Source organism: Bos indicus x Bos taurus, chromosome 8, assembly GCF_003369695.1.
Source record: "Bos indicus x Bos taurus breed Angus x Brahman F1 hybrid chromosome 8, Bos_hybrid_MaternalHap_v2.0, whole genome shotgun sequence".
In the NCBI taxonomy this organism is placed as follows: Eukaryota; Metazoa; Chordata; class Mammalia; order Artiodactyla; family Bovidae; genus Bos; species Bos indicus x Bos taurus.
The window spans coordinates 7,520,047-7,532,982 of record NC_040083.1 but is presented as its reverse complement, the minus strand read 5'-3'; the positions used below and the strand labels follow the sequence as shown (position 1 = coordinate 7,532,982).

At 45.4% G+C, this 12,936-nt stretch overlaps 1 protein-coding gene across 1 annotated transcript in view; it reads left to right on the top strand.

Moving 5' to 3' along the window:
- Nucleotides 1–1,566: 1,566 nt before the first annotated feature.
- The window catches only part of GATA4 (GATA binding protein 4), a 79,135-nt gene continuing 67,765 nt past the window's right edge, over nucleotides 1,567–12,936 (top strand). The window contains exon 1 of the mRNA XM_027548983.1: nucleotides 1,567–1,980. The gene's annotated coding sequence lies outside the window, so the exon portion shown is untranslated. The remainder of the gene's footprint in view (nucleotides 1,981–12,936) is intronic.

The window sequence follows — 12,936 nt, the reverse complement described above, 5'->3', positions numbered from 1 at the left end:
AAATTGTTCTTTCCTTTCCTTGCAGAGATTGTTGTAAGAATTCTGGAGACTGTGAAGAGGGAAATATGTTAAAAATACAAAGGCATTCTGTTTCTTCTTATTATTATTAAGAATTGCCTTTAAGGGACACTGACTCCACAGGAGAAACTTACCCTAAACAATGCCAGACATGACAGGAGAGAATTCCACAGCAGACCTGTCAAGAGACCTGGTTTGCCTGGTTCCTCAAATCATGCTGCAACTGCCTCTTCCTGTCTCTTTCTGTGTGCCTGGCATAGCCCACAATTCTGGGTCACCTGGGGGACAGGGAAGTGTGGTGGCCAGTAGAGCTGTACCTCCATGCAATGTAAAGGGATGAGCTCCCCATCACCAAGGGTATTCAATTAGAGTGCAGCTAGTCACATCACAGGGAATTTCTGCTTTGTGAAAGAGACTGAATTCTGAGGTCTCTTTCAATTTTAAGAACCCATTGATTTCTTTATTACTGGACTCAGTTCATTCGCTCAGTTGTGTCCGACTCTTTGCGACACCATGGCCTGCAGCATGCCAGGCTTCCCTGTCCATCACCAACTCCCGGAGCCTGCTCAAACTCATGTCCATTGAGTCGGTGATGCCATCCAACCATCTCATCCTCGGTTGTCCCCTTCTCCTCCCACCTTCAATCTTTTCCACATCAGGGTCTTTTCCAATGAGTCAGTTATTCACATCAGGTGGGCAAAGTATTGGAGTTTCAGCTTCAGCGTCAGTCCTTCCAATGAATATTCAGGACTGATTTCCTTTAGGATGGACTCGTTAGGGGAGGGAGGTAGGAGGGGGGTTCAGGATGGGGAACACATGTACACCCATGGCAGATTCATGTTAATGTATGGCAAGACCAATACAATATTGTAAAGTAATTAGCCTCCAATTAAAATAAATAAATTTATATTTTTAAAAAAAAGGATGAACTGGTTGGATCTCTTTGCTGTCTAAGTGACTCTCAAGAGTCTTCTCCAACACCACAGTTCAAAAGCATCAATTCTTTGGCGCTCAGCTTTCTTTATAGTCCAACTCTCACATCCATACATGACCACTGGAAAAACCATAGCTTTGACTAGACAGACCTTTGTTGGCAAAGTAACATCTCTGCTTCTTAATATGCTGTCTAGGTTGGTCATAACTTTTCTTCCAAGGAGCAAGTGTCTTTTAATTTCATGGCTGCAATCACCATCTGCAGTGATTTTAGAGCCCCCCAAAATAGGAGTCAATTGATGTGTTCTTATATGGGCTCCATCCCCTTCCTTGCTGTGTGACTGGACCACAGGCATGTTCCTAACTTCTCTGAGCTCAGTTGTCTCAATTATCTCTTATTATTATGTAATCTGCCTTCCTGATCCTATCCTGAGGAGTCCAGAAAATGCTACAGAGCAAATGCTTTGAAGACCTTATTTTTTTTAATTGCCATGCTGGGAAGAATTGTACTGCTGTTATTATTACTCCTGCCCTCAGAGGATGACTGCACAAACCAACCAAATACCACAGGGCAGCCCTCCCCGCTCAGAAGGACAAGACTAGAGTCTGAGAGGGACTTGGGGTAGAGGAGCCATGCTCTGAATCAGCATTTCTCCCCAAGAACAGCGATTCCTTCCGTTTCTTTCCTGTTGATCTCTGGTCCTTCTGAGCGGGCGAACTTTCAAAAGCATCTCTGGAACCGTGTGAACACTGACTATTATTTTTTTAATGTCCAACTAGGGCTTCAGTTCCTAGGAGGGTTTCCTTCCACTTGCACAGATACCAAAAAAAAAAAAAAGGCTTGCTGAATTAATGAACCACTTCTCTTATCTATTTTTCCTGTTATCTAATTCCGAGGGGAAAGCTGGGAGCTCCGAGGGAGCTGGGAGACAGCTCACAACGCCTCCCTCCCACCCGCTGAGAACAGCCTGGAGTCCCCGGGACTGAAGGACGCTTCGAGGAGCTGCAGGAACATCGCTTCTGCTCCGGGTGAGTCCCCACCTGGCCCCCTTGGTGACCCCTTCACCAGGGCAGAGCAGGAGATGCACCGAGGGAGTCGGGAGGGCCAGGAGCAGAGAGACTGGAGGAGAGGCGGTCGGTGGGGGGAGGAGGTCAGGGAGAGGACCAGCCAGTGTGGAGCGAGGGTGCACAGGGCTCTTGGGCCTTGGGGACAGGAAGGATGAGATTCTTTGCAGGCCAAGTCACAGAGGCAAGGCTTCCTTTCCCACTTTCGCTCTCTGGTTCATTTTCTTGGTTTCTCTTTCTTACAATCGGGTGGCATTTTAGTTTCTCATTTCCTGATTCGGTTTCCTGCTTGAACAATCAGAAGTTGATGGGGATGAGCAGTCTCTCAAGAAAAAAAAAAAAAATGAATATGCACCATGCAAAAATATCAAGAGATTGGGCCAGTTGCCCCTAGGCCCCTTGCCTCTGCTTCCTCCAACACACCCAATGGCCCTTCTTTCCCCTGGAGTCCCTGCTGTGGATACTCTGTCTTGAGAACCTGGTTGGAAAGCTTAGGAGAATCCTTCCTGACCCAGATCAGACTTGCCCAGGATGCTTTCGGGGCAGAAAAAATCTCACTGGCATTTTTTGTTGGTTTCATTGGTGAGTTAGTGAACAGGCCTCACGGCCTTCAGGATCTGATCATTTTCTTTACCTATTAACAGGTCGAAAGTCAACCAGGCTTGGTATCCGGTTTAATTTTTCGTTAATTCTGAAGCCAGACTTGTGGTGGGAAGGAGGGGATGAGGGTGGGTCTTGCAGGTGTACCTCAATGATCATGCTTTTCTTTTCTGAGTTCAGTTTGTACTTGCAAGAGTTTGGTTGCATATGGTTTTTGCAAACACATCAAAATTACCTCTGCTCCCTATAAACCCATTCCTTGGACAAATGAGCTTTGGATCTTATTAGTAGTTGAGAAAAGGAGATACAGTGGCGAAGACAGAGGGATAGCTTTGAAAGGGCACGGTTGAGAATGACAAATTAGTGCTTAAAAAATGAAGGCTCTGTGGGGTTTGAAACCAGGCAGGTTGAGCTTTTTCCGCTGGCCCAAAAGTTGGAAATAGATAATGGCAGATTTTAACTCTGTAGCCTTTCAAGGACTAGGCAGCGTTCTTCGGGAACTGGGAAGGAGTTAGTGCAAAGTCTCTTGGTGTCTGTACAGTTACTACAAATATTAGCTCTGCAAAGAAGAGAATGGAAACTTTTCCTGTTTCCCTCTTGCAGTCTTTCAGCCAGGTGGTTCAAAAGTTCTGCCTGACTTATCTTTCCCCTGCCCAACTCTGAGTCCCTTCACCTTCCCCATTTCCCCCAAAGGTTTTTATTCTCGGGCTTCTGTGTGTTCTCCAAAATTAAGGGAATTTGAGAGGTTTTTAGCTTGGCAAAATCAAGGAAGTGCCCCTCTGAATTGAATGAAAATCTTACTGTGAAAGGCTACTAGAATCCCATGATTTATCATCACAAAATTGATTTTTTTTATTATTAGTAGTAATGTGTTGGTTTTTGTTTGCTTGTTTATTTCTGTTAGTCTTATTTGAATAAATAAGCCTAGCATAAAAGGATATATAAAAGTCCTGCTTTATAAACTTTTTAAACATAATTCATTAGAGTTCATTTGTAGCAAAACAGACATATCCTGTTTCTTCTAAAGAATTCATTCCTGAAAGTGACTTTGCATTTGTGAATTCAATTGGCAGGGAGGTGAGAATCTCAGTTTCCTGTGGTTGGTACTGAGGAAATATTAATAAGTTGCTCTTTATCCCATTCTATTTCTCAAGCCCAATAAAATATCCATTTCAAATGACTTTCTAATGCTTTGTTATATTTGCCAAGTGATTTATGGGGCGGAAAATTGTAGTTCAGCGTGTGTAAGTGCAGAGATGGTTTAGCGCTGGGGACAGTAGAAAGGAGGGGGTTTAGGGTTGGGGCAGCACAGAGACTGAAGAAATTCAAGCTATCAATCTCCAACTGTCTAAACACAGCACCAAGTGGAGATTTGAGACAATTATCCGAATAATTGGGGTGGGGGTGGGGAGGCACTTTCACCTGAACTGTCTGGATAAAGGGGAGGGCGACACAGGAAAAAAACTAGCACGGGGAGGGCTCTGCTTCGGCTTTTTCCGGGATCACGCGAATTCGAACGATTTTTCTTTAAATTCTCCGAATTAGACTTAGGGATGGCAAAGAAAGCTTTCCAGAAAAAGCTTAAAAGGGGCTCCCGTCGCACCACTGGGCAAGGCGGAGGGTGGGTGCCCCGCCCGCCGGGCCTGCGCCGCGGGACGCCCCCGCCGGGTCTGATAAAGCCCCGAAGCCGATCTAAGGTCAATAAACCAGGCGGCGTCAGGCTCTGGCGGAGGGTCGGGAAGGACAGGGGCGGGAAGGGAAGACAGCCGTCTTGAGGCTGTCAGCGAAATGGAAAGGAACGGAGGATCGAGGAGGTCCGGGTCCGGGCGCCGGCGTGGGGCGCGCGGGGCCGAGACTGGGCCGCTGTGTGGGGCGCGCGGCCCACAGGAGGGAGTTGGGCGGCCCGGCTGGGTGGGTCCCCTCGGGCGCGGCCCCCTGACCGGCAGTGAAGGCGGCGACCTTGAAAAGTAAATCGGATCCCCAGCGATCAATCGTAACTTCGCCGAAAGTTTGAAGAAGGAAACGAAAAGTTTGGGGAGGGAACAATTTTTTTTTTTTTTTAAGAAACGGAGGAGGGGTGAGGTGGAGACTCTCAAATAATGAGAACACTCAATAAAACTTCTGGGATGCTTGAAAAAGCCAGGGAATTGTCCCAAAACGAGAGAAACTAGGAGAAGGATGACAGTGTTCATCATTAGTCATCCATTTTAATCCCTTTTGTATGGCGTTTAAAAGTTTACAAATTCCTTTTACATATAGTTCTTGTTTCTCCCACTCCTCGCATGGCGAGAGGAAAGATTGGAAGTAGTTATTCTGCCCAAAGTTACAGCACGTCGCCAGGGTTCCCCGCAAAGGGACTCAAACCGGTTGCTAAGTCACTCCTCGTCATCAGAGAAGGTCTTCCCAGGAAAGAGCCCGGATAAGTACGCAGCCCTGCGGAAAACCGGTGCACGGAAGCCTGGACCAGCGATTGGGGTAGTTAACAGCCGCGATCTGGTCCTTCCCGCTGAGCAGTCTAGTGCAAAGCCCGGACGAGAGCAGATGCGCGATGAGCTGCTGCTGCTAGTGGTGGAGGGGGCTCCCCTGGAGGCTCACAGGATCCCGGCTGACACAGCGCCTAGAACCGACGGATTTCCGCAAATAAACACCACCCGCCTTGAGTTCTTTCCACTCTCCCACGCTTGGCCCACGAGGCTGCGGGGTCCAACTTATTCGCATTCCTGGCGCGGCCGAAGCTGGTTTGGTTTGAACTTATTTCAGCTACTGTGGTGCTATGTAGGCCAGGCCACCTCGGACGGGTGTCGAGTCCGAGGTCTCCAGGGTCGGGTCTCAGGCCCTGGGAACCCCGCGCAACCGAACTTCCTGAGCGCAGCAGGGCTGGTAGGCGAGAAAGCCCAGGCCGCAGGCGCGGTCAGTCGAGTGACCTCGGGCCTGAGTGTGGCGCTGATCAGAACGCCGCCCTAGCTGCCCTCTGCAAGGGAGACCCCTTTAGGGGTCTGGGGATGCAGGATTCAGGACGCACTCATGGCGGGGGCGGGGGTGGGGCGCGGTACAGGTTAGGTGGCGGGCAGGAGTAGGTGTGCTAACTTTGCCTGCCTCCTCCGCTTCTCCCTCTGTGAGCTGAGCTCTAGCGGCCCCAGACGCCGTTGCCCCCATGGTCGGAATAGCAAGGCTTGTAGTGCAGCCCCGTCCCCCCTGGTGTCTTTCAGGTCGCGACTGCCCTGTGAGGTTCCTAAACAGTACAAGAATCACTGTAGGAGTTTAATCAGAAAGGTTATTCTTACACACAAATCCCCAGTTAGGCTGTTCTGCATCTCAACATCCCGTACGGACCATCCCCTATCCCAGGGTCGAGGGTCGCAGCGAACCTCCGCAGACTCCGAATGGCACTGGATCAGTCATTTCTTGGGCCGGCTTTGGAGGATTATGGGATCTGGGAAGGAAATAAATGGCAAACACCCCGGGCTGGAAGGCTTAGTGGCCGCGGACACCTGGTTCAGGGAGTCTCGCTCAGCCCGGCTCAAAGAGCCGTAGTATTTCAGGCACGTTCCCTGCCCGCGCGGGGGCTGGAGGTAGATTTTGCGCAGCTTCTGGACTTGGAACTTACATAGGATAAAGGGTTCCCGGGCCTGGGCACGCGGATTTCTGGGGGTGGGGGTGGGGGGGCAGTGTTTTAATCACTTCTCAGCCCGCTCACCAAACTCGACTGTTCCCCAGCGAACCTCCTCCTAGTCTTGGATAAAAACTCCTGGCAGATCCTTCCCATACGACCCGTCTCTAAACTCGGGGGCAGAGGCTGCAAAGCCCGCGCAGATGCCCGCTTGGGGGTGAGGGCGGGGAGAGGGGGGGCCGGGGTCCAGTAAGACGTGGGCGGGTGTCGACGTGAGGCTGGGGTTGGAATGGCTGGTGCTTTTTCTTTAGCTACTGAGAGGTGTAATGTCTCCCTCACCCACCCCAATCGTCGTTCTTAGGGATTTTCTTTATTCGTTTAATATTGTCTTCTTAACTTAGACGCTCCGCCTTTAAATTTTCCTCTGGGTCTGGCTTGATCTTTCCTCATCCCAGCCCGAGACCCTTACTCCTTATGATAAATTCGTTTTTATTAATTCGGGTGTCCAGTTCCCACCCAGAAATTACGCGATGATGTCCTGTTGGATGAATCAGGGGCCTTCCTGTTCGCGACTTATTTTAATTCATGAATGTTGAACTACATGGTAGCAGTTTTTCTCGCCTTTAAGGAATTTCTTAAATTCCCACCTCTAATTAAATAGCACCCTACAAATTATTTTCCAGCTTCTAGGTGGACGTCTAACAAGATTCATTCTCTCAAAATCATGATGCAATGGTGTTGATATTGTTGTTTTTTAATGTTGTAGAAACATTTACTACTGAGCCAGTTGATTTGTCCTACCACACGATTTATTATGGCTTTCCACTAACTCCAAAGATTTAGCAGGAAACTGATACGGTATAAATAGATAACTTTCAGTTGTTCATCAGCTAAGATTTTGTTTGCTTTCTGTTATATCAGAGTAGTTCCAGTGTAGTAATGATAGAACAATTAGTCTCTCCTCGTAGATAAGTCATTATTTTGAGCATTTATTATATGTTTTCTGCCGAATTTGTTGTTAGAGCCTACTTGAAAATGTAGTTTCCTGTAAGAGTGCTGATTAATAATAGATCCTTTTCATTTTCAGAAAATGACTGGAGATCACGAAAAGATAGCTCATACCAGGGGAAAATGTGTTGAGGTTTATTTCTTCAAGAAACTTTAACAAAGAAACTCTAAAGAAACAAAATCATTAACAGATAAAACTTGACCACAGGGAATTCAGAGTGGAGGTCAGAAAACATAGAGGAAGCTATGCTTCCTCTGCAATGATTCAAAAACAACAAAAATTAAGAAAACTACTACCCTACTGGTCACCGTATTACTGCAAAAGTCTCTCTCTAGTATTAATTGAAGGGAGGGGAGCGGAGTGCATGGGAAAGGTGTTCAAAGTGTTCCTAGCTTCTGGAAATTTGACAAGCAGAATCTACCAGTCTTAGAACTTCTCGCTAGAATTCAGCAGATAGTAGCTGCTGAGCACATCGGATACCTGCTTCCTAAAATGCTATGGGAGTAGCGGCAGGAGTTAGGGTTCAGGGCAAGTTCTGAGAAGAAGTTCTAGGAGGAGACAGCCTGGAAGCCACAGGGATTTGTTAGCTCTCCCGGGCCTGTCGTTTCCCGGGCTTGGCACGGGGCTGCCTTAGAAAGCTCTCAGCGTGGTGGCCGCTCGGGTTTGCTCCAGCTGCGATAACGAAGGGGCCGGCTATCTAATCTGGACAGCAGCATGAACAATCCATTAGACCTCGACATTTATCTGAGGCGGGGGAGGAAGGAGGGATAGGGGCTGGCGTGCCCCACCAGGACTAGGAGGCACTGAGCTGGCCCATTGGAGCCTGGATTGGGTGTGGGTGGGGGGTGGGGGGAACTGGTGAAGCAGAGTTTGTGTGGACTCACAATTCACCCTTGCTTGGTGTGCTTCCGATGCTGGTAAATTACAATTTACCTATTATCAGTGTAAGGACGAATTAGGATCCCTTTGAGTTTGGAGTATTATATGTTTTATCTTAGGCAGTTCAGTGTACACTTCACAATGTGTCATTCATACTCCACCCCAATTGCAGGGCACTGTAAGATTCCAATTTTCACCAGGATTCCCAGGACCTGGGAGACCTAAATCCATCCACCCATTCTTTCATTCAGTCATTCGGCAAACATTTACAAAGCTTCTCTCTGCCAGGCATTGTGCTTCGTTCTGACAGGTTAAATTATTTGCCCAAGACGAGGGCTATGCTGGCGACAGAGGCGGAACCCTAAATCAACTATTCCAGCCCTGTGACTGCTCACTTCTTTCCCCTAAAACACACAAATCAGAAACACAGGGAGTTGCAAGGGCCTCAGGGGTTATCCGGTCCAGCCTACCATTCAATGCAGGAATCCCCTCCTCAGAAGGCAGGCTACGAGGCCTGCGTGGGCTTGAATGTGGCTCCCAGGACTGGAAAGTCCGTTCTGGGAGAAATCAGCCTCTGCCTGCCTTTACCTAAGCTCAGGATGCTAAGCCCCTCCAGCTACTGTGAACCCCCAGGTGTCCTGCTAACGAGCTGGGCTACCTTCCTTTCAGACTTCCCCTGGGAATGGAATCTGCAAGTACAGGATATTAACCCCCAGGTAATGCTTGGGCACTATAGGCCTTAGTCCAGCTGACCTGCCTCCCCCTCCCATAGTGGGTATTTGCTGCTGGGTCAGCAATAGCCAAAGAATCTTCAGAGCTTGGATTTTTGTCTCAACACAACTACCTACAAGCTGGGTGACCTGGAGCAAATTATTTCACTTCTGTTTCTGGCATATTCTAGAAATAAGATACATGAATGTGCTTCTCAGTATTGGAGGATACCACCTTCTTCAAAGATAAAATACCCCCTCATTAGTAATGAGATTGTTGTCATTTGCTGTTTAAAAACTTCAAAGTTACAAAAGGCAACTTCTGGACAATGACCTCATCACAGAGAACATTCTGGAAACTTTAGAACTGATGAGAAACTAGGGGCACACTGTCACTCGGTGAGTGTGAGAATTTAGGCTGTGTTAGAATAATGTGATTTGAATCCCACCTCCACTGCTTACTGGCTAAGTTGTGTTCAACTCTTTGCACCCTCACGGGCTGTAGCCCACCAGGTTCTTCTGTCCATGGGATTCTCCAGGCAGGAATACTGGAGTGGGTTGCCATTTCCTTCTCCAGGGATCTCCCCAACTCAGGGATTGAGCCCACACCCACATCTCCTGCATTGGCAGTCAGATTCTTTAGAACTGAGCCACTTGGGAAGCCCCCGCTGGCTATATTGTCTTGGGCAAATTACTTACCACTTCTGTGCTTCTGTTTCTTGTATTTTGAAATCTTCACAGACCTTAAAGGGCAGAGAGGACCTCTCCCAGTCCCTAAAATAATCTCCATAATGTTAGTTCATTATCATCAATATCCCTTGTGGGTTTGGTTTTGTTTGTTTCTTAACCTGTAACTTCAAAACACTTCAATAGTTAAATTTGTCTACAAATGGGTAGACATTTACTGTAAAATTGATAACTATGTTTTAAAATTATCTCACCCAAAATGGAGTGTTGCTGGTGGGAATTTTAGGTGCAGCCTTTCTGAAAGGCAATTTAACAATATGTATCCCAAACCACAAATATTCATATTTTTTGACCCACTTTTTCCAGTAGTAGCAATTTACTCCAAGGAAATAATCAGAGGTTTACAAGATGCTTTGCTTGCCAATATTTGTGTGAACTTGACAAGGACCCTTCAAACATATATTTAGTTTAGTGAAAAATAGAAAATAATATAAACTCTGAAAAATAAGTTACATAAACTGTGCAAAATCCATAATGTAGCCATCAAACTATTTTTTCTTAAAATATTTAACTCATGGGAAATCTCATAATATATTTTTAAAAAATAAAAAGCAGATTATAAAAAAATAAAAAGCAGATTATGAAATACTTTATACAGTGTGAAACTGGCTGAGTGGGGTGGAGGGAAGAGAGAATCAGATAGATGGAGAATATTAATGTTCTCTGTTTTTCTTTCTAGGTGATGTGGTTAAGGATAGGTTGTGTTTTCCTGTGTTATACTTATTTGTATTCTCCAAATGAACTACAATGAGCTCCTGTTTCCTTGAAACTAGAAAAAGAAATTATTTGAAGGGGGTGGGGATAATTGGTCAGCTCCAAGATCAATTCTCTTGCTTCCTAAGATTTCATGACTATCGTGCTTATGACAAACACTTATTCATTTTAGAGAATTTAAAGTTTCCAAAACTCAATGGACTCAAATTCCAAAAACAGTCCTGGACTCTAGAGACGTTTATACTTGGTGGGAGTGATTTTTCCACACAGATTCCCCCTCCTCCTTTAGAAAATCTTTTCAAAGTCATCCAGATTGTCTCAGAATTTCACTTGCAACCTTGAGTGTTTCTGAAATTGAAAACAACAGTCTAAGTTCTTGTAACTTTTTCCTCTTCTCAAAACTCCCTTTGCTGGCAGAAGGATGTGCTGGAATGTGAGGCCAGGTGCTGGTCCAACTGCACATAAAAGCTGCTTATTCAGACCCAGGAGAAGAGGAGGAGGGAAGGCAGACATTTAGTGTTGGCCCAAAAATCGGAGAGGGCTTTCAGAAGGGAAGACCTCTGTGAAAGCAAGGAAGTTAACCACTGAGAATGCATTGTAGGACAAAATAAATTACAAGTATCTAGTGAAATAGTTTTAATTTGTAGAGGATTAAGTAGCAATTTATAAAGAAGAAGGCTGCCTTCCTTCTACTTTATAGGTGCATTGTGTGATGGGGTTGCAGGGGAAGGTGGTAACACAAATAAATGGAAACAAAATCCCATCATAAACTCAGAGAGCCTTCAAGGGTCTTGTATTGAGATTTTTAATTTAATATAACATATTGGGTCAACAGAAGATAAAGTAGCATGGAGCTGAAGGCTGATTTCATTGATATTAACTGTGGAATAAACAAGCAAATTTTAAAAATTGGAGTCTGAATACAGTAGGGGATAGAGACTTAAAATACCACTCCTATCCTCTCTCTCCAAGCTCTATACTTTTTGTTTGTTTAACTTTGAGGTCAGCCTTTGGTTGGTTGGTTGGTTGGTTTGGTAATAAAGGCATAGGAATAGAATTTTGGTAGAACTGCAGAAGTTTTTTGTAAACTGGAGTGAGTTTCTGTCCATCCTGCCCCATCTGTGAGGCAAGCAGGGCTCTAGTAAGGCACCATATTCATCTTCACGCTACATTTGCAGGCCCCCTTCGCTGCACAGTCATGGTAGTAGGTGATGTCTTAAAGACTGATCTCACAGGAGCACATTCTAGACATCTTTGCTAACTGAATTCTCTACAACAAAAATCCTTATCAACCACTGATTTCCCTTGTCTCGGAAGGGAACAAACTTAAGCCTTGGACAGACCATATGTACTTTCCACCTGGCCAGGATACATCCCAAAGCAAGGGGTATAAGAAGAAGTAAGGACAACCAGAGTTACGAAGGGTGCATATTTCCAAAGCCCTTACAAAATGCTTTATTTTTCTATTAACTAGGATTTTCCTAGATCTGTGGGCCAGTAGATACAGGCTGATTTTCTTAAGACTGCGCCATTTAGCATTCTCATAAATGTCTCATCAGGCAAGATTTTCTTGAATACACACTGACCCCAGGGAAGTATCCTTAAGTACTTTATATAGTTTTAAAATAATTTCCACATGTAATCAAAATAGAACGAGAGAGGTCAAACAAGCCTTCCCTTGACCCCACTACAAACTGATTAAACAAACTGCCTCAATCGATTGCCCGATTTGTAAATTGGGGACAAGGAGTAGCATTTATTGGAGTTCTTTCAAGTACATATTACATTTGATCCTCACGTTTGATTACTCCCTGGGGCAATCAGTGTGGATATTAATAGTATTATGCCCGTTTTATAGGTGAGGAAACTGAGACTTGGAGATGTTGCATTGCCAAAGGTCACATCGCTAATAAGTAACAGAATAAAATTCAAAATGCCCTGCTATATCTAGCTTGTGCTGCCTCCTCCACCTTCCAGGAGTATGCCAAGGACTCCTGAGATGGTCTGTATGAACTAATTTGTAAATGATCTCATCAGGATCCCTTAATTTACTCATCTGAAAATCTGGAAATCAAGGAATGACAGAGCTGCAAGTCTCTTAAAGCCTATTTAACTACCCCACTCCCTTTCATTTTACAGGTGAGGCTCAGGGAGGTTAAGTGATTTGCCAAAGGTCACCCCACAAGTTGGTGGGAAATGACCAATGTCATTTTTAAAAATTAGTTAAAACAATTTCCTACCAAGCCCATTTTTATGGCTTATTTTAAGCAGGTTAATAAGTATACCAGGCATAGCTTTAAACCCAACTGAGTAAATGCTGACACTAGTTTATAGATTCAACAGATAAGTAGCAATAAGGAATTATTCATCTCTCATTTATCATCCAGCCTCTCCAAGGTGCAAGTTATAAAGTGAAGCAAATAGCAGTTTAAGAGCCCCCATACATGGGAGATCAAAACAGTGAAAATAAAGTGGTTCAGGAAGCCATCATTTACAATGTGGCTTGGCCCCCAGGTCTCCTGAAATGTGAAAAAAGTGAAAGAAATTTGTGCATTTCACAAATAGACACTTTCGTGGTACAGACTTCCATATTTCGCTTCCAGATGCATCCCGTCTTAATTCATCCTTTGGAGTGTGTATTGAGCACCTAC